The 19,181-nt window shown below is 34.9% G+C and overlaps 1 long non-coding RNA gene across 1 annotated transcript; it reads right to left on the bottom strand.

The window, feature by feature from the left end:
• Positions 1 to 2,969: 2,969 nt before the first annotated feature.
• Positions 2,970 to 18,895, bottom strand: LOC118500058. The gene is made up of 3 exons (XR_004902593.1): positions 18,779 to 18,895; positions 5,600 to 5,602; positions 2,970 to 2,980 (listed from the first exon to the last, which is right to left on the bottom strand). It is a non-coding gene; the product is annotated as an uncharacterized LOC118500058 (long non-coding RNA).
• Between the last annotated feature and the right edge of the window lie 286 nt (positions 18,896 to 19,181).

Below are 19,181 nucleotides of genomic sequence, written 5' to 3'. Positions count from 1 at the left end.
TTTTCTTGGGTCTGGCCTGTTCTCTCATTGCGCTAGTCTGTTTCATAGCATTTGAACACCACAGCTCATGTGCATGGCAATAATCTGCATTTTTTCAGTACTTGGATTAATCTCATTATCTCAGCTTTAAGATTTAGCTTATGGAGAACCTCAGTGGTAGGACACACTTCACATATCTGAGTTCCAACTTCAACTCCCTGCTTCTTAACAGTTCTAAGGTTTATATTCAATTTTTTACCATTATCTTTATCTCTTCTAAAATGTCATTATAAATAACTTCTACTGACTATGCTTCTGACTACTTCAGTTACATTGTTCTCTTCTAAAATCTAACCTTTTTCCCTATCTAATTTTTCACTTTTTTCTCAATGAAATAAAATGAGTACAGAAATTTCTGAGCTAAGGAAGATATTCAAATGTAAATCTATGTGTCCCAGAATTTCAGGAATAGAAAATAGGAAGTATTTAAGACTAATGATAATATTACTATAAGATATGCTTATATATTTACACTAAATATGCTACCCCAACTTGAGCACTCAAATAACATCTATTTTTATGGATTGTATCACCTTTTGTTTTTGATGGCTTGGTTGCAAATTGTCTTTTATTTCATTTTATCTCAATAGAAGGTGTTGGCTAGGTAATGTAATGCTGAAGTACTAATCTACCTGAACCTCAGACTACCTAAGGGGCTGAAATTTCTATAAGATTAATTACCATGTTAAGTTTTCTATCTGGTAAAAGTATAAGTATTGCAGAAAGAATGATGGTGAGAAAATTGTAGATAACATATTATCTGCCATTAATACATTGATGTTATTTTTAACCTACAAAATATCTCAGAGCAGTTATCATAAGACTAAGAATAAACAATACTTCCAGAGATTGATTAATTTGTAAAATCAACATTTATTATTAATTGAGTATTCATTATTTGTCAACTACTCAATATACCCTAGATCCCATCTGAATAGAAGCCCCAAAGCAGGTAATACAAGACAGATTGGAAGCAGCATGAAAAAAAATAGTCTCTTAGAAATAAGTGAGTAAAATAGAAGAAATCTAACATTAAAGACGAGAGACAACAAAGACAAACTCTTGCTCTGAGTAACTCATTCTTATCTGGCTGTATCAGCCTATCATCTCTATATATTAATCATTCCACAAAGGTCTTTAGTTTAAAAACGTAACACAAGTCCTTTTTCTGAGCATTATAAGGCATAATAGAGTCTTATCTTGCTTTAGAATCCAGTATGATTTTTTTACAGCCCCTAAATAAATGGAGTCATTATTAAAGGGTCTCTGCAAATAGCTATTTTAAGTGATAAAACTATTTTAATGAAAGCTAGTAATGCCTCCTACATACGTGGGAGAAATAAAGAGATTTTATTGCACAACTATCAGACAAAGCACTCTTTATCTACTAAAAGATAAGCAAGACCCGATCATTAGAGTAGAGGGTGAAGTTCCTTAGGTTTACATCAGTAATGCAGGGTATTAACCATGTTTAATGTTGCTGGAGAGGTATAAGTCGTCTCTCTAATCATAATCATCTTGATTCAACTGCATCTTTTAGAAATTTTAATTTATCTAACTTATAAGAAAATGTGTTAAACAAAGGCACTTCACAATATTAGTGCAATTTGCATCAAATACACTGGAGAAAATTACCTAATACAATTTTCTAAGCCATTTAGTATCATGAACTTGGCATTAAAAGGAGAAAATTGCATTTTATGATTTGTAGTTTGTTGAAAACATCACACACCTGAACTCACACAATCAACATATTTTTATATGGCTCCCTCAACAAAAGCCCAAGTCTTTAATAAGCCAGAACACTAACTTGAAGATTTTACTGCATTAAACTAGAGCAGAAAGATAAGGCTCTATTTGGGAAATAAACTATAACTATAAACTAAAAAACACTATAATCATTTGTCTCTTACTTTTAGAATAATATTACAAGTCTCTCCTTGTCTTTATAACTTTTATGTGTTCATTTATTTTTATGAAACTGAAGGAATCAAAAGACTAACACAAGGACTGAAAATATGTGTGTGTGTATTTATTTTATACACTAGGATCATACTCTATTGAATCAATAGTTATTGAATAAAAGAACCAAAAAGAGAAGACCTATATATCAGTAGAGTATATTAATTTCTCCTTTTAAAAATATTCAGACTATATTAGGAGGTCTGTGCTAGTATAAAACTAATTATATAAACTGGATAAAGTTATTCATTTAGAAAATTAATTATGTAAGAAGAGTCTCTTGATTTGTGATTCCATAATCAGCTACCAGAGAGACAAACTTAGCCAAAATGAATGAAGTATTTTATATTGGTTATTATGATAAAGAATATTATATTTTTAGAATTTGTTAGATAAAGTAAACTGAGTGACCACCACTTCTATCTTATTGTTATCATGATATGGCACTGAAGACAGGACAATAAAGCATTGCAAAGAGGTTTCATTACTCCTCATTTCAACTCAACCAAAAACTGACTCATCTTGCCCAAGGGAATAAAATATAAAACATCATCTTAACCACAGGATCAAAAAGAGAAATAGATGGCAGAAAAGACACAGGGTCAGACACAGTTTTCTCAGGCAAGAGAAGGGGTTACAGGGCCAACCAAATAGATAAAAGTCACTCTTGAGGTTAACAACTAATACAGACAGCAAGCATTTTGCAGGATATCTTGGAGCAAAGGAAGCAAAGACTGTACAAATCAGTTTATAAAATTGTGCTTAAGATGACCTTTGAACAATTGCATTAGCACAGACTGAAAACTTCTTACAACAGAATAAGGATCCTGAAATGAGAGATAATACAAAGGAAGAAAGGCATGGAAACGAGAGCAAAGTGACAAACACGAGAGAGGAGTCCAGATGAGAGCATGACATGGACTACTTCCTGAGCCAAACTAAGCCTTTCTTGCTTTTTCTTAGCAAGGACAATTTGTCACTTTACCTTAGAATACTACAGAACATCCTTTAGAGCGGCTGCATATACAGGTGTCCCCGGTTTTCAAAAGTTCACATTATGCCACTTTGCTTTTATAAATACCTATATTAGTACTATTTTCACTAACCAAAAAAAGTGATTTTCACTTCTATAAAAAAGATGAAAATAAAAATAGCATTCAGTGCTTGTTTTGCCACAGCAGTTAGTTATAGAGGCAGCTCGCACCCGGAGCAGTGAGTGGCCCCACCAGGCACCTCCCTCAGGAACAACACTCCACATGTCCTCATGAAGCCCCAGAGCTTTGAACGGTGTCTGGGAGCATCTGTGCTTTATCTCCATTTATTTTGTGCCTCCATCAGCAAGGTGTGTCCTAAGGTATCAGGGAAGCCTAACAGCCTTTTAGGTTGTTATGCTTAGTGTAAAATAGGCCATAATTGAGCATTTTGATTGTAGTGCACAAAATAAAGACATTGTGAATGCACTGAATTTTGGGTCCTGGAATGCTCAAAAAAGTTTTCCATTTAAATTAATAGTAATAGTTCCTTCACTTTATGCCATTTTAGCTTACAAAAGTTTTCATTGGGAGGTTCAGATGGCAAGGGAACCTGTAGCTGTGCTTGTGGTGGCCACATGGGACATCCAGGCAGGGTCTGCATTGTCATTCCCTGCTGTGGGTTCAGGTGATCTCAGCAAGGCAGTCTGGGAAATGTTACTTAAAGACTTGTGGGTCATGCAAATCCTACCTGATAACGTGTCCAAATCCTAGAATGTAGGAGGATAAAAAAACAATAGGGAACCTTCTGAGATGGCTATAATGATCCCCACTACCTGTATTCACAACCTTGTATAATCCCTTTCCCCAGAGTATGGGCTGAACCTAGTGAATGACTTCTAATACAAACGGTGATAGGACATCACTTCTAAAAATATTTTACAAAGTTTGTGACTTCCATCTTTCTCACACTCTAGCTCTGACTCTTCTGGCTATTTTCCTCTGAAGGAGGCCAGCCACTTTTATGTGTGCTGGTTACAGACCTGCCTGTCAAGGAACTGGGGTAAGCCTCCAGCTGGGATCAAGGAGAAACTTGGGATTTGGGGCCATTAAAACAGTGTGAATTCTAACTGGATAAACTGCATAAGACTGACTTAATTTTATGGAATTTTAAAGTAAAATTACTGTTTCCAAATCTCAATATTCTCTAATCCTTGCCTCCCAATTTTTCTCATTGAGGTTGTCATCTTCTAGTTGTCTCTTTTGGAAAAGGGGTCTCTGATCTTCCTTCCTATCTGCTGGGGGCTCTCTTAAAACCAGTGTTCCAGGGTACTTGATGTTATCTCCCTGGATTCACACTTTCTTGTTTGTTTCACTATGATTTTGGACAAAAAGGGAATTTGGAGCCAGGGCTCCCACAATAAACACTCAGTGGTGTCAGATGAAAGAGGGGCAGACTTTCCACTGCTCTAGTGTCTTTGAGGTCTTCTCTTACACATTCCTTCTCCAAATTGTACCTAATTTTTTCCCTCTCTCAGAGGGCATGGATTCTCACTCCTCAACCAATTATATTCTTGCCTAAACACATTAATATTCTAAGAAGGAAAGGAAGTATCTCTTCTTTGTCTGCACATAAATTTTTACAATGTGGTCAATGAGGGTACGGAAGACTGTATTTGGGACCATTGTCTTAGTAGTATCTCAGCAGAGAAAGGTTTTCTTTCATAATCTGATAGCTTACAATGGGAGTTTAAATTTTAACTCAGACTCATTTGACTCCAAGACCAAACAATTTCCACTGTACCACACTGCTGTGCGGAGTAAGTTACCAGGAGGCCAGCATTGGTACCTGCAGTCTGGGAGCACTGTTCAGATGTAAAGGCGAAGCCAGTGTAAACTGATGCTATTTAAATATTATTCCCTAACATTCACATTTATCTAGTGAGTAGGAAGGACTGAGAATTTGTGTAGAAAATCACTTGGATCAACTGAGTAATATTGCAGAAGGAAGAGGCAAGAAAATTAGAGTAGGAATTGAAAATGCTTTCAAAAGGTAAGCCCTTACTATATTTGTTAAATATTTGTTGTTGAGGAATAAAGCACTGATTAAAATATTTGCTCTTTTGTCAAAAGGGCAATAGGATCTGGAGGTGGCATAAAATACACACAAGTAAGGTAACTCAGGCCAGAGCTGAAACTGAAATCAGTTAGAACTCCAAACTGGAGACAGATGACTGAAGGTTAAATATAACACTGCACAATCAACGCAGAATAAATGTTCTGGAAGTCAGAAAGTTAAGGCAGAGGTCAGTAAGGTCACACTTTATAGCAGTCAATGAAGCTAGGAAGTCATTTGAAACTGATAGCTCTTGCAGGTTTCAGAGAACAAATAAAGAACAAACAGGATTGTGGAAGGGCAGGGAGCTTGAAACAGTTCTGGGGTAAACAGAAACACTCGATTCTACTAAGACCGAAATTCTAGACCTCCACTCATGTTATACTTTCTGCTGCTGGTGTGTGGGCCCAGGCAATAAGCTATTGCAAGTATATAAGTACACATATTCCTACTCTTAGTAAAAGTACTGGATTTAGATGAAAAATACAGTATATTTTATACTGTAAATTACATTCTTAAAACAGTTAATTAAATTTCACATGAAATAATATAAAAACAGGTTCTATCATTTTAAATGTATTGTTTCATTTTACATATTTAATTCCTAATTTTATAAAAATTATTAATATTTGGTAATGCTTAAATAATAGATATTAGTTTCAGTTTCTAGATTGTTCTTTATCTTTAAAGTGGATAATTTCTCCTCTTTTCTTATTCTTGTTAAATAGTTATCCCAAGAGAAAAAAGAAAGAAAGAAAGAAAGAAAACTTCATTGGTATAATGACAAAAAAAGATAAATTTCATGGAGGTCAGTGCTCATTCATCAAAAACTTTAATATAGTTTTTTCCAAATCTTGCAAAAATAACAGTATGTTTTTTCTTGTTCAGGCATTTTCTTAGACTAGTAACCATGTGACACAATCACAAAAACATAAATCTTATTAAGGCAAAATTTTAAAGAGTGATACTGGTACAGGTAAATATTATAAAGACTGGCTTAGAAAGTAAAGATTGGTATAAGTAACATAGTAAAGATTGGTTTAGGCAAAAATCATCAATTGATGCTAAATCCAGGTAGAAAAAGGATAATGAGAAACAATATTTACATAGTCTCAAAGAATTTCCCTATAAATTAATTATTAATTATAAAAAGAAACAAAGTATCCATAAAGTTGAGAAACTGGACAAAACTTTTCCAAATGACCTAACTACGAAGGGACAAATATCACTCTGAGCCTCTAAACTGTGTTACCTTGAAAGGTATACATATCATGCATGTGGTATACCAACCTTAAATGCATAATTTGATCCTAATCACAAGGAAACACAAGAAATGCCCAAATTTAAGAAAATTCCTCAATTTTCTCAAAAACACCACCATTGTGAAATCTAAAGCCTATTACAGATTAAAGAAAACTGAAGGCAATGACAACTAAATGTCCAACAGAATCCATCCTGGACTGGACTATGCATCTCCCAAAAATGCTACAAACGGCATTATTGAGGTTCCTGACAAAAATAAGATGTGGATTATTGATTAAAGTTATTTTATCAGTGTTAAATTCCTAAATTTGATAGCTGTACTAACTCTATCCTTATTCTTTAAATATGCACACTAAAATTTTAAGACTTAAGGGGCAAACTGATATATGTGCCTGTTCTCAAATAGTTCAGAAAACATTGTACTATTGTTGCAATATTACTGTAAATGTAAAAATATTGCAAAATAAAGGTTGAAAGAATTCAGTATAACCCTGACCAGTGAGGCTCAGCTGGTTGGTCATCATCCCTCAAAGAGAAAGGTCTTGGGTTTGATCCCTGCTTGGTGCACATGCCTGGGCTGCAGGTTTGGTCCCCAGTAGAGGTGCGTGCAAAAGGAAGCCAATTGATGTTTCTCTATCGCATACATGTCTTTCTTCCTCTCCTTATCCCTTCCTTCCCTTCTCTTTGGAATCAATAAAAGAAAAAAATTTAAAGAATTAAATATAACATTTAAAGTTGAAGTTGTACTTGAATTTTTTCACATATAATAGATATTATATCTTGAATGTCTTGATTAAGAACAGTTTTTAAAATCTTTTAAGTCATGATCAAATTTAAAAATATTAAGAATATTCTAAACTATATATGTTCATCTCTACTTGAAAATGAATTTTTGGATATTAATATAAAGACAAACGTTAGTTAATGAGAGTGTGTTTTGGAAACCTGCATGATCCTATGACAACTAGTCACAGGCAAGTTCAAGAATGTCAGAAATGATTGTGAAATCAGCATTTGCCCACTCTACCTTCCAAAATTTGAAACCTGAAGTTAAAGCCGAATAGCATATTATGTTTGAATATGAAAACGAAAACCAAACTCTCATTCCTTTGTAGTTTATATGGATATCAAAGTTTTGAGAAACATGCTTAAATAAATGTGGGAAATGTGAAAACATGGTTAGTGTAGAGGTAGTAATTGTTCATCAGTTTTAAGTAGTATTAATCAAATTCATATGTAAATGAACTTAAGTAAATTCAATGGACTTTTAATAAGTTTTATCCCATTTAGAGTTAAGTGTTTGATCTTTAATACTATAAAAATCCTCAGGGTAACCAATAGTTTTTAAATTAGAAGCCCAGTTCATTTTCCCCATTCTGCAAAGGTTTTAATCCTCAGATACTAAGCCTAAATACAATGTGACATTTCAGTTTCCTATGAGGTTGACTTTCCATTTCCTTCCTACTTTGAATTTCTGAATTCTTTATATTTCTACAATTCTTCCTAATTTCTATATCAAATTGCTTTTATAATCAGAACAAACCCATGCACATTATATACAACTTATTTTGATAAAATAAAAACTGTTCTAGATATTGGGTTGGCTAAAAAGTTTGTTTGGTTTTTTCCCATAAGATGGCTCTAGTAGCTCTTAGTTGTCTTTAACTTAATTTGAAGCAATTTTGTTAGGCTGTACTGTGATAGCTGTCATATCAGCAGGCATTTAAAAGTCTTATCAAAATTGTGGAATTTCTGTGTAGCCATTATAATACTAAAAATGGAAGAAAATAATGACAATTTTTGGCATATTATGCTTTATTATTTCAAGAAAGGTAAAATGCAAAAAAAAAATATTTGTGCAGTGTCTGGAGAAGGTTCTGTGATTGATTGAATGTGTCAAAAGTAGTTTTTGAAGTTGTGCTGGATATTTGTTGCTGTATGAATCTCCATGGTCAAGCAGCCCCTTTGAAGTTGATAGTGATCAAATCAGCTGATAGTCTTATGGAAACTCCTTTGTAGGTAACTCTCTCCTTGTCTCTTACTGCTTTTAACATTCCCTCTTTATCTTCAACCTTTGGCAATTTAATTATGATGTGCCTTAGTTGATCTTTGGGTCCAGCCTGTCTGGGACTGTCCATACTTCCTGGACTTGTACATCTATTTCCTTTGCCAAATTAGATAAGTTTTATTTCATTATTTTTTCAAGTAAATTTTCAATTTCTTGCTCTTCTCCTCCTTCTGGTATCCCTATGACTTGGATGTTGGCACTTCTGGAGATGTCCCAGAGTCTTCTTATTTTCTCTTCATTTTTTTGAATTCTTGTTTCTTCATTCTCTTCTGGTTGACTGTTTATTTCTTCATTACATTCCAAATTATTGATTTGAAGCCCAGTTAGGAAACTAACTAAGCCCTTCACTGTTGGTTCTCTGTGGGTTTTTCTTTAGTTCACTTAGTGTAGCCTTCTTTTCTTCTCTTATGCTTTTGCTATGCTCAATGAGTTCTCTGAGCATTCTTATCACCAGTGTTTTGAACTCTGCATCTGATAGGTTGGCTATCTCCATTTCATTTAGTTCTTTTTCTGGGGTTTTGTTCTGTTCTTTCATTTGGGCCATATTTCTTTGTCTCCTCAATTTGGCATCCTCCCTGTGTTTTTTTTTTTTTCTATATATTAGGTAGAGCTGCTTTGACTCCCTGTCTCGGTACACCTGTTAAGTTTTATGGGGCAGAGCTTTAGCTATTCTCTGGGACAGGCAACCTGTTTCAATGCTTTGTGGCTCTGTATGTGGGGAAGGGGTTGGAGAATGAGCAATGTTGATGCCTGGCTGCTAGAGGCTTGCCTGGCACTCACCCTACTTCTACTCAGTTCACCCACTTTCTGTATGCTACTGGAGCCCCTCCAGCTGTTTCCCTGGTGTTTGTTCCCGAAGTGGTTGGGTTTGCATATGTTGTAGGACCACGCATGCCCTTTAAAGAGACTCTCCTGAATGTTTCTTCCACTACCGCAATCTTCAAAGGGTTTTACAGCCAGAAGTTATGAGGCTTTATTTTCCTAGTGCTGCAACCCTGGGCTGTGTGGTCTGGCCGGGGGTTGGGATTGCTTGTTTCCCAGGTAGCCTTCCTGATTTTTATCTACCACACATGAATGTGGGACCACTCATTGCATTGGATCTATGTCATTATCAGGAATGTATTTATTTTGACTCTAAAGTTCTCTTAAGTCATAACCAAGGAATTTACAGTAAGAGAACCACTTCATAAGAGAATGGATTCAGGAAATCACCCATTTCAAAATCTACCTGAGACGTGGTAACAAATTATAACAAGATTTCAGCAAGCCAATTTTTAACAAAAGCATTAAAAATACATTCAGAATATTTCCCCATGATTAATATATTGCTGATGAGATAATAATAACCAATCTATATTGGAAGCCTCATTTCTTTGTAGTCCTGCCATAGGTATTTGAAATACTCAAAGCTTTGGGGATGGCCAAAAATAAACCTAAAGAAATTTCAGTATCCACTATCTGATTAGGTTGTAGAAACACAAACTCAAATTCTGCAAATTGAGGAACTGTCATCATCCACAGATTAAAAATGAATTAGCAAGTATAACTCAGTTGTTAAAATATGGTAATATTCTGGTGCTCAGTATGAATAAAACATGTAGGATGCATGTAGACAGAGCCAAGATTTAATGCCAGGATATCACTGATAACGAATTGATGGCTATTTCATTAAATCTCCTATCTTTGGCACTAGGAACTCTTCTCTTGCTCTTTTCCTTGAATTTCCATATTGGAACTATTTACATTTTTTCTGCAACTGAACACTCACCACTAATCTATGCTTATCTTTAAAAAGTCTTCAGTATTGAACTTAAAGTTTACTATGGCTGTATAGAGACTATCAATCACTGTCTACTTGTGGATGTCATATCCTATAAATAAGTAGGTGTTGAGAGAGTGGATGATTGTTAGCCTCCAATTTGATATGCAGGTAATGTTTTTCTTTCCTTCCTTGCCTCCCTTCCCTTCCCTTCCCTTCCCTTCCCTTCCTCTCTCTCTCCCCCCACTTAATGAATCCTGGACTAATGACCATTCCTGATGTAGCAGTTTCTATTGGTCTGTAGATGTCTACATGTCTTGACCTTTATCTTATGCAGCAAGTATCATCTGATAAGAAATTGGTAAACTCCTGCATAATGTGACTTGAGGGGCTAACAGACAGCAGTTCCCAATCCTGAAACTATTGAGTATATTCTATTTTCAATTGTTATATGTGTCCATTTCAGGACCCAAAGCATGCATTTCTATGCAAACACTAGTCTTCCTGTTCTATTTCCTGCTTTGTGAACTGGTCACTAAAAAAAATAACTGCCCCACCAGCATTTACTCGAATAGGAAGAGGTTTACTGCTAGCTTCAAGAGTTACAGAGTAGTGCATATTAGATATGGGTGAGTCCCACTAGCTCTCCTCTGGCTCTCTGTAACAGTTCTCAGTTCAGCATTCAGCCAATCATGTAGTTGTGGGAAGGTCTGTCCTCCCAGTGAGACGGTGTACAAATGGAGTCCCTTTTCTTGGCCACTCTTACTCATTTCTTTGTCCAAAGACAGAAGTGGGTTGCAGTCTCTGCAGAAATGGTAGTACAATCCACACAGCTCACACATGTCAGAGCCCAGACTGTACCCCTGAAGTACTTACTTCAGAGGCCAGGCTTCATTTACTGTCTAACTCTGCCTTTGAATATTCCCCTGAGGGCTTAAGATGTTTTTCAGTTTTCAATATAATTTTTCATTGTGGGATTCTTAGTTCAAAGGAAATCTCAGGCAAAACTTCAATACCTAAATAAATAAAATTAGCAGTTTTTTGTTTGAGTCTTGAATACCTGAGGCCTGGTCCTCCAGACAGATGTTTCTATTTTCGCCTCACATTAGAAGGTTTCTGTACTGGGGCTTTCTGAGATGGGTTATGCATTGCATGTGATGCACACCTCTAGAGTGTGCTCCTGACATCATGGAAACAAGAAGTACTATCCCAAGAGTGTTCTAAGCAGCCCACTGATTACACAGGAGAAGACCTGTGTCATACTTCTGAGTACAGTTCCCAAACCATACTTATTCTGCAAGCATCAATACTGCTGGCAAATGTGTCTTCTTGCATCTGTATCTTAAATGTGTTGATGACAGTTCATCCTTCGCACTATTTAGCAAGAAGGAGACAGGTGTAAGAAGTCTCCTTAGGAGGTCCAAGGTGTAAGAAGTGGGAGAGATCCAAGGTGTAAGAAGTGGGGGAGATGACTGGAGGAGGGGATGGTGTGGAGCAGTGGGTCTATCTGATGTCAAAAAAAGGAGAGCAACCAGAAAAGCACCCCAAATGAGCTTTCTTTTCCTTCAGACTTTTCCCAAGGCCAACCCCTTTTTGTGCTTGGGCTGGGTGAGGGGCAGCTTGCCATTCTTTTGCCTCTTATAATCACAATTCCAGAAGCAGTCCCAAGCCTGGAGAAAGAACAGAGAAACTCTAGCTCCCAAAAACGTAAGGACAGTCATGAAGGAATTATAAAAACATTTACAATTTCTTTAATGATAGTATGATTATGCTATTTTCATAAAGTTAAAATTTTATGATGTCTTAAAACAAATAATTTTTTTCTCCTTCATACCTCTCCAAGTGAAAAAGAAAAGTCTTGAAAGAATAAATTTATTTTCCTATGACTTTCCTTTTCTCCTGTAGTTATTGACCTTTTTAAAAATCTTTTGGTTTACAAAATATAAAAACTGTTGCTACTAGTGCTAGTAAATTTTAGACCATTTAATATAACAGATTGTATTAGGATGATATCTTGGTCAGTAATCTTTGGAGTGTAAATTGTCATCACTGTTAGCAAAATTCTCAAGCCCCATCATACCATTCTTGCCATATACATTTGAGTTAAGTTTTGTGACTTTTTTAGTTTCTGATATATATTCACATAATTTTGGTCTATTAACCAAATGGTATGTAACTTAAATATTTGATTCTTATTTTTTAAAGTAATTTGAAGCTAGTTTGAATACCTAGAGTTCATTCCAGATTTTCTTCAGAACTTTGAGGATTTCATAGTGTAATTTGTATTTTATGCTGGCCCACCCAGGCTGTTAGCAGAGATGGAATCTTTGATAGTGTAGTTTTTCAAGGTCTCTTATATTACCCTTTTCTTTTAGGCTTTAGAAATATTTCAATGTGTGTCCAAATACAACACCAGCTGAGTAAAAACCATTGGTTTAAACTAATGTGATATTGTTTCTTATTAAATAATATTTAATGTGAGAAATGCCTGATAAATGCTGTTAATGCTACAAATACCTTTTATATGAGAGCCAAGCAAAAACAGTTCACAATTTTAATAAAAGCTTAAAATGTCATCTTTTTATCATTTTGGTATAGTATGTGTCAGTAACCTGTCTATATGGAAACTCTTTTGTAAGCCAATTATATTTTGCTGCTTCATTATATAGCTTGAAAAACAATAGAGTGGGATTGAAATATATAAAAATATGTGAAATAGGTATTAATGTTCTTATTGAATTGGAAGTCTTGGATGCTATAATTTTATAAAGATTTGTTTTTATATGGTATTAATCAGTTACTATAAAGGCAGAACAGTTAATAAAGTCTTCTAATCTATATTGCCAGAATTAAGAGCTTGATTTATGCAAAAGTATGCAAAAATCCCAGTGACATTTTTAGCTGGAGACTCAGAGAAGACACAGGAAAAGTTTTGACTCTCCTACAAAAGTAAATATTTTTTTGAACTTGTAAAATGTTTTTAGCATCATTAGGACTCAATTTTCTTATCAATAAAAGAAGTTAAGAGTTAAACCAGCATTTACCAAATTACTACAAACTTAGTGGCTGAAAACACACTTTATCTTATAGTTAGTTCTGTAGGTCAAAAGTCCAACATAGGTCTCACTTGGCTAAAATGAAGGTGTTAGTATGAATGCTTCATTTATGTATTCTCTAGGGGAAAATCTGTTTTTTTTTTTGCATTTTCCAACTTCTAGAGACTGCCTATATCCCTTGGCTCATACCCTCCCTCTTCTTCACCCTCACAGCCACCATCACTGTTAAATTTCTCTTCTTCCACCCTCACATCTCTATATATGACCTAAGCTCAGAAAGGTGTTGTGTTTTTAAAAAGTGATTTAAAAATTCATGTGATTGTTTGGGGTCCACCCAGATCATACAGAATAATCTCCTAATGTCAAGAATTTAATCTTAATTATTTCACCGTATAAGGTAACATATTTATAATTTCTGGAAGTTAGGATATGGACACTTATAAGGGACTATTATTCTGCTTGCACATGGCATTTTATGAGACTGCAGTTTAGGAACATGACTATTAATTGCTGAGAATAATTATGTGATCAAGTAAGCTTGTAAAGTCCTTTATTAAAAGTATCACTTTTGGATAGTCAAAGTATATATTACTATTTTAAGAACTCTAAAAAGTCTCCAAAGTATTTTAAAAAATTTTAATAATCTTTCTATAAGTCATACCTGTTAACTTGGGAAGATATTCTCTTAACAACTAGTTGTAAAGTTCTTAACTAGAATATATTTGTGCGTATTTGTAATTTTTCACATTTTTCTATTGTTGTTCAATTACAGTTGTCCCATTTTCCCCCATTGCTCTCTTCCACCCTATCTACCCCCACCTCCCACATTCAATCCTGTTTCAGCGAGAATACTCTACATGAATTCAGCAATAATTGTGGATATTCAAAATCATGATCCAAAAGATGTTAATAGTCTTTAAAAGAGACTTAACATGTGTGTAACAACAGAGATGTGTCTATTTTGCAGAATTCATTAGAATTACAGATTGTCAAGTAAGATCATGGATACATCACACCTATTAGATTAGATTAATCCCCAAAGTTATTTTGTCAAAGAAAGTAATTTAAAGCAAGAAAGCTGACTGTATAGGGGGGAATAGACATGATGCGCCTAGGCAAGGCATTTTCTTGATTTCTATTCTCTTAAAAAGCTCAAATTTGCTTAGTAATACTGTCTGCCAAGATAGAAACTTTTAAGACAAGAGACTAGCCAGATCCTACTCCTCCAAAAGGCTTGTCCACAAACAAAATTCAGACTCTTCTGGAGAAAGTCACATCCTCATCTGTGCATCCATATCCTGGCTTCTGGTTTCCCACATAGTAGAAAGCCAACTTCCGTGAGATTTTCAAGTTTCCAAAAATAGTTTTCAGTAAATATTACTCAATCAAGAATGCAAATAGTGAAAATATCCTTTCTCCTTATAGCAATATAAATTTGAACTTACCTACACTAAGCACCTTACTGTTTAGGTACTAGGTTCATAGCTATCACATAGACATGGCTTCCATTGGTTAGCAGCTGACACTAAAACCCAGAGAGAAGCAAGTTATTATGATTTAAGAATTTGGAAGTTTCTTATTTATTAAGCATCAAATGAACAATACCTGTGTTATCAAAGAAATAAAATACCCATCTGTTTCAGCCAGGAACTCAGGATTAAGTGAGAAAAGGAAAGAATTTCTACAACAAATAATCACTACATAATCTTTAAACAGAATTTCCTCTAGACAAAAATATACATATATCTACTTCTACAAAGAACTTTCATGAATTTTTTATAAATTGATAATAACTGTTAGTTATGGCTATCAAATATTTGAATATGTACAATATTGACTCCCTTTTACTAAGAGTACATGGTAAGATACTGAAGAGTGTGCATTACATACACAAATACCCACACAACCTGCACACGTGGACAGCACAAAACATTGCCTATGTAAATTAAAACCTTAACTATTTTTGCTATGATATTCAGAAAAACAGAAGGAAGAAATACCAACTAATGCATTTTTTTTCTTTTGGGTCTTAATATTGATATATGGCTCTGGAAAATTCAAAGTAAATGTCATAATTGGGGTAAAAAAAAGTTTAGTACTACGCTTTAGAAAAGATTAAATCCTAGGATTTGAAATGCGTCTAAGTAGGACTTTAGAAGTAAAACACATGTTTATCTTTGTATTTTCTTTGAAAGATTTTTGTGCTATTAAATTTACTACCTCATTTTAGAAGTGCCACTTTTATTTAAACTCCATTTCAAAGTCATTACAGTTTTAAAAAGGGATTAAAATTGAATATTTATGGGAAAACTTAAAAATCACGGCCTTTTATCTCCTAAGTGAAAAGTTGGAGCTTAACTACTGCCACCTTTATAAAAGAAACAAACTTTTAATTTACTTCAACTCATCTATTGCATGGAACACTTCTGGCTGTGCTTTCAAATGCACCGCACTGAGGAGATCTATAGTCATTAAGCTAATGCTTTGGACTTCAATAATGGAGCTTGATTTTTCTCATTTATGCAATTATGCAGACTAATTGAGGTAAACTGCCTAATTAAAAAACCAATTGTATTTTATAATGACCGAATCTTTTACTGAAACCACTATTCATTGTAAATTTACACATATGCTGCTATTAAACTTGAGTATTTTATATGAATACTTCATTTATCTATCATAAATTATAAACTTCCAGTCAGAGTGGGCCAGTAGATTTAGTAAAATAAAGTTTGGGTTAACTGAATATTTATGATCTTTATCACTCCAGGCAGTACATTAACTTTTCCATGGGTATTTAGTACACTGGAGTGTAATAAACTATATAAATAACTAAAGTCAAAAGACTATTCCACATAACAAATTATTAGCCTATAAAATAATGCAATTATGCAACTGATCAACAACAGTCAAGTGAAGACACCCATTTCCTAGAGCTAGTCTGCAATAAAGCCCCATGAGAGTACTCACTCGGCGAATCTAGAAGATACCCTATCAGGATCCTCAGGTGACACACATATAATTTATATACTATAAGCTATAATGACTTTCTATAATCATTGATATATTATTAATGTAATCAGTGATACAGAATGAGGTATGAATGACCCCGATAGACTATTACTTAGAATAGACATTGTGCACCTGTCTCTGAGTAAAATTTACAATATTCTTCTACCTATTTCCTTGATGGTTCCCTCTACAGATAATTAGAAGCATGATAAAAATTTCTCTTTGTCTGTCTGTGCACTCCTGTCTCTCACTCTCTGTCATTCTCTCTTTCATACATGCACATATACAAAGGCACACACAAAGAGGCATTTAAATTTATTAAAAAATTCTATTTTAATTTTTACTCAATAACAAGTCCTTCCAGCTTCCAAATAACTACAAACTATTTTAGGGGAAAAGGAACATCTCTGAATGTAATTCTATTCTGTATTAGATAAATATTTAAGTGTAAGGAGATCATAATTTGACGTAGAATGTGTCAGTTAATAAATACTTCATTCTCACTGCTTTTTTACATATGCTGATGGAGGGTCCAATTCATTATTTAAAATATAATTGAATTGTCATGGAGCTATGGTTATTTCAAATAAGGATCAAAGATCATTGTAAAGATGTGCTTTTCATAGCATTTTCTTATATCTATCATTATTATTTTTCAAATCATAAGAAATAAAATCATAAATAGTGTTGATTAAAAACTATTAGTGATAGAAAGTTAGGCTCTCATTCTTCATTTTATTTGTTTACAGCGAGTATGATTGTAATGGTGGTTAATGCTCCCCTTTTACACTCTCGGGGTGTGCCATCCAACAGCGTAGATGACAGCCACATATAGCTATTTCAATTTAAATTAATTAAAATTGAATAAAATTATAAATTTATCTCCTGGGTTGCACTCACCACACCCTAAGTGCTTGATTAACAGACAACATGAAACATTTCCATTATCTCAAAGAGTTCCTTGGAGCAGTGCTGCTTTAGTCATAACACAAATTGTGAAAAGGTCATGAAATTGGGTACTCCACACTCTTAATTCACATAGCCAACATTCAGACCCAGGCCCATCTCCAGGGCCTCTGCTTTTCCCACTGTACCAGATGTTTGACAGCCAACATGACCCATTAGCCAAAGATTGTCTGGTCAAAAATACAGTTTCAGCACAATATATAAATGTATAGTAGTGATAAACAGTTGTTTAAAAATTATATTTGAAGCAACCCACTAGTTACAAAGAATAATGCAAACATATTTTAAAAACAAATAGGGTAATTCAACATAGATTCATTTATACTTCACTAATGGAGACGATTGTTTCATATAAGTCTGGACTCAGCCTACCTTCAATAATGATTTGGAATTTATTATACACTAAAGTCTAAATACTGAGCCCCTAATTAGAACATTGAAATTTAACTCATTGATTGGTTTTTTAATTTAATTCTGCAGTTCAACATGTGCAAATAATTGCCATAATAGTATAGTCAAAGACAAATAAGAGCTATCTTAGTTCAAGCTACTATGACAAAAATACCACAGATTGGGTGCCTTAAATACAAACTTTTTTTTCTAATTGTTCTGAGGCTAAGAAGTCTAAGTCCAGGGGCTTTTGGTTCTTGGAGACAGTCCTTTTTCTAATTTGCAGAAAGACATCTTCTTGCTTTAAAGGGCACTAATCCCATTCATAACGGTTTCACTCTCATGATCTAATTATCTCCCAAAGTCCTCATCTTCAAGTACCATCAAGTTGGGGATTGGGAGTTCAACGGATAAACTTTGCAAGCATACAAACACTGTCTGCAGCAGGAAGATACCGTATTTTTCAGACTATAAGATGCATCTTTCCCCACAAATTTGGGGGGAAATGGGGGTGTGTCTTATAGTCCAAATGTAGTTAACCTGGCTCGCTGTAAGGGAGGGGGGTGGAACGGGGTCACAGGATATTAAATATTTTACCACATCTTTTGCTTGAAAGTTTTTTTCCTATTTTCCTCCTCTAAAACTAGGTGTGTCTTATGGTTCAGTGTGTCTTATAGTCCTAAAAATATGGTAACTACATGCCCTGAAACCAGATCCTTACAATTCTTGTACTTAGAAAAATATTCATAAAATGAGATTACTTTCTAAAATGGAAACATTTTGAAGGAGTCCAAGTTACAAAGAACTGTGTTAACCACCACACATAAACTTCATTTCGTTAATATGATCTTTTCTCCTTTCTTTTCTTTGCATTCAAACAGGCCTCCTACAGCACCCTGACTCACCAGATTCCCTTCCCCTTAACAACCACTCACTTAAGCATTAAGTCCTCAGGACAATGAGGTTCTAGTCAGGTTCTAGTCTATTTGGGTTCTAGTTCCCAAATAACCTTGGGAACAAGACTCAGGTCTGTTAATCACAAAGACACAGTTTCAGTCAAACTAGAGATAACCTCCAGGCCTCAGTTGTGTTTCAGCTCCAGATCTAGAAGAGTGGAACAACCCCACCAACCACACCCTTGTGAAGTCAGAGTGATGTCATGGCTGACATCAAGACTATTACCAAAACAAAGTATGGTTTGGGTGCCTGCTGCCATCAAAAGGCAAACTCTGGAGGCAGAGGCTGGTGAGAAAGGAAAGGCATTTTTATTCAAATGTCAAAGATCTGGGAAGATGGGGGATGCCCCATCTCCTGGTTCACAAGCTCATCTCTTCCACAAAACACAGACAACATCCAGCTGTCTCCAGCAAGACCCAAACCGAAAGCAGTGCCCAGAATTCCCTCTCCATTTAAAAGTACTGTCCTTTGGAGCCCAAGGCAGCTAAGTGTTCATCCAGGAAGCTTACCTTGTTTCTAGCTGCTATCTCGCTTCATACTCCCTCTTGGAGGCTGTGTGTTGTGCAAGTGCCAGCACTGGCTATGCAGCTTCTAGTAGCATGGTCCCATTCTCCTGGACCAT

This window comes from Phyllostomus discolor, chromosome 1 (assembly GCF_004126475.2).
Source record: "Phyllostomus discolor isolate MPI-MPIP mPhyDis1 chromosome 1, mPhyDis1.pri.v3, whole genome shotgun sequence".
NCBI lineage: Eukaryota > Metazoa > Chordata > Mammalia > Chiroptera > Phyllostomidae > Phyllostomus > Phyllostomus discolor.
This window is presented reverse-complemented; position numbering and strand designations above follow the sequence as displayed.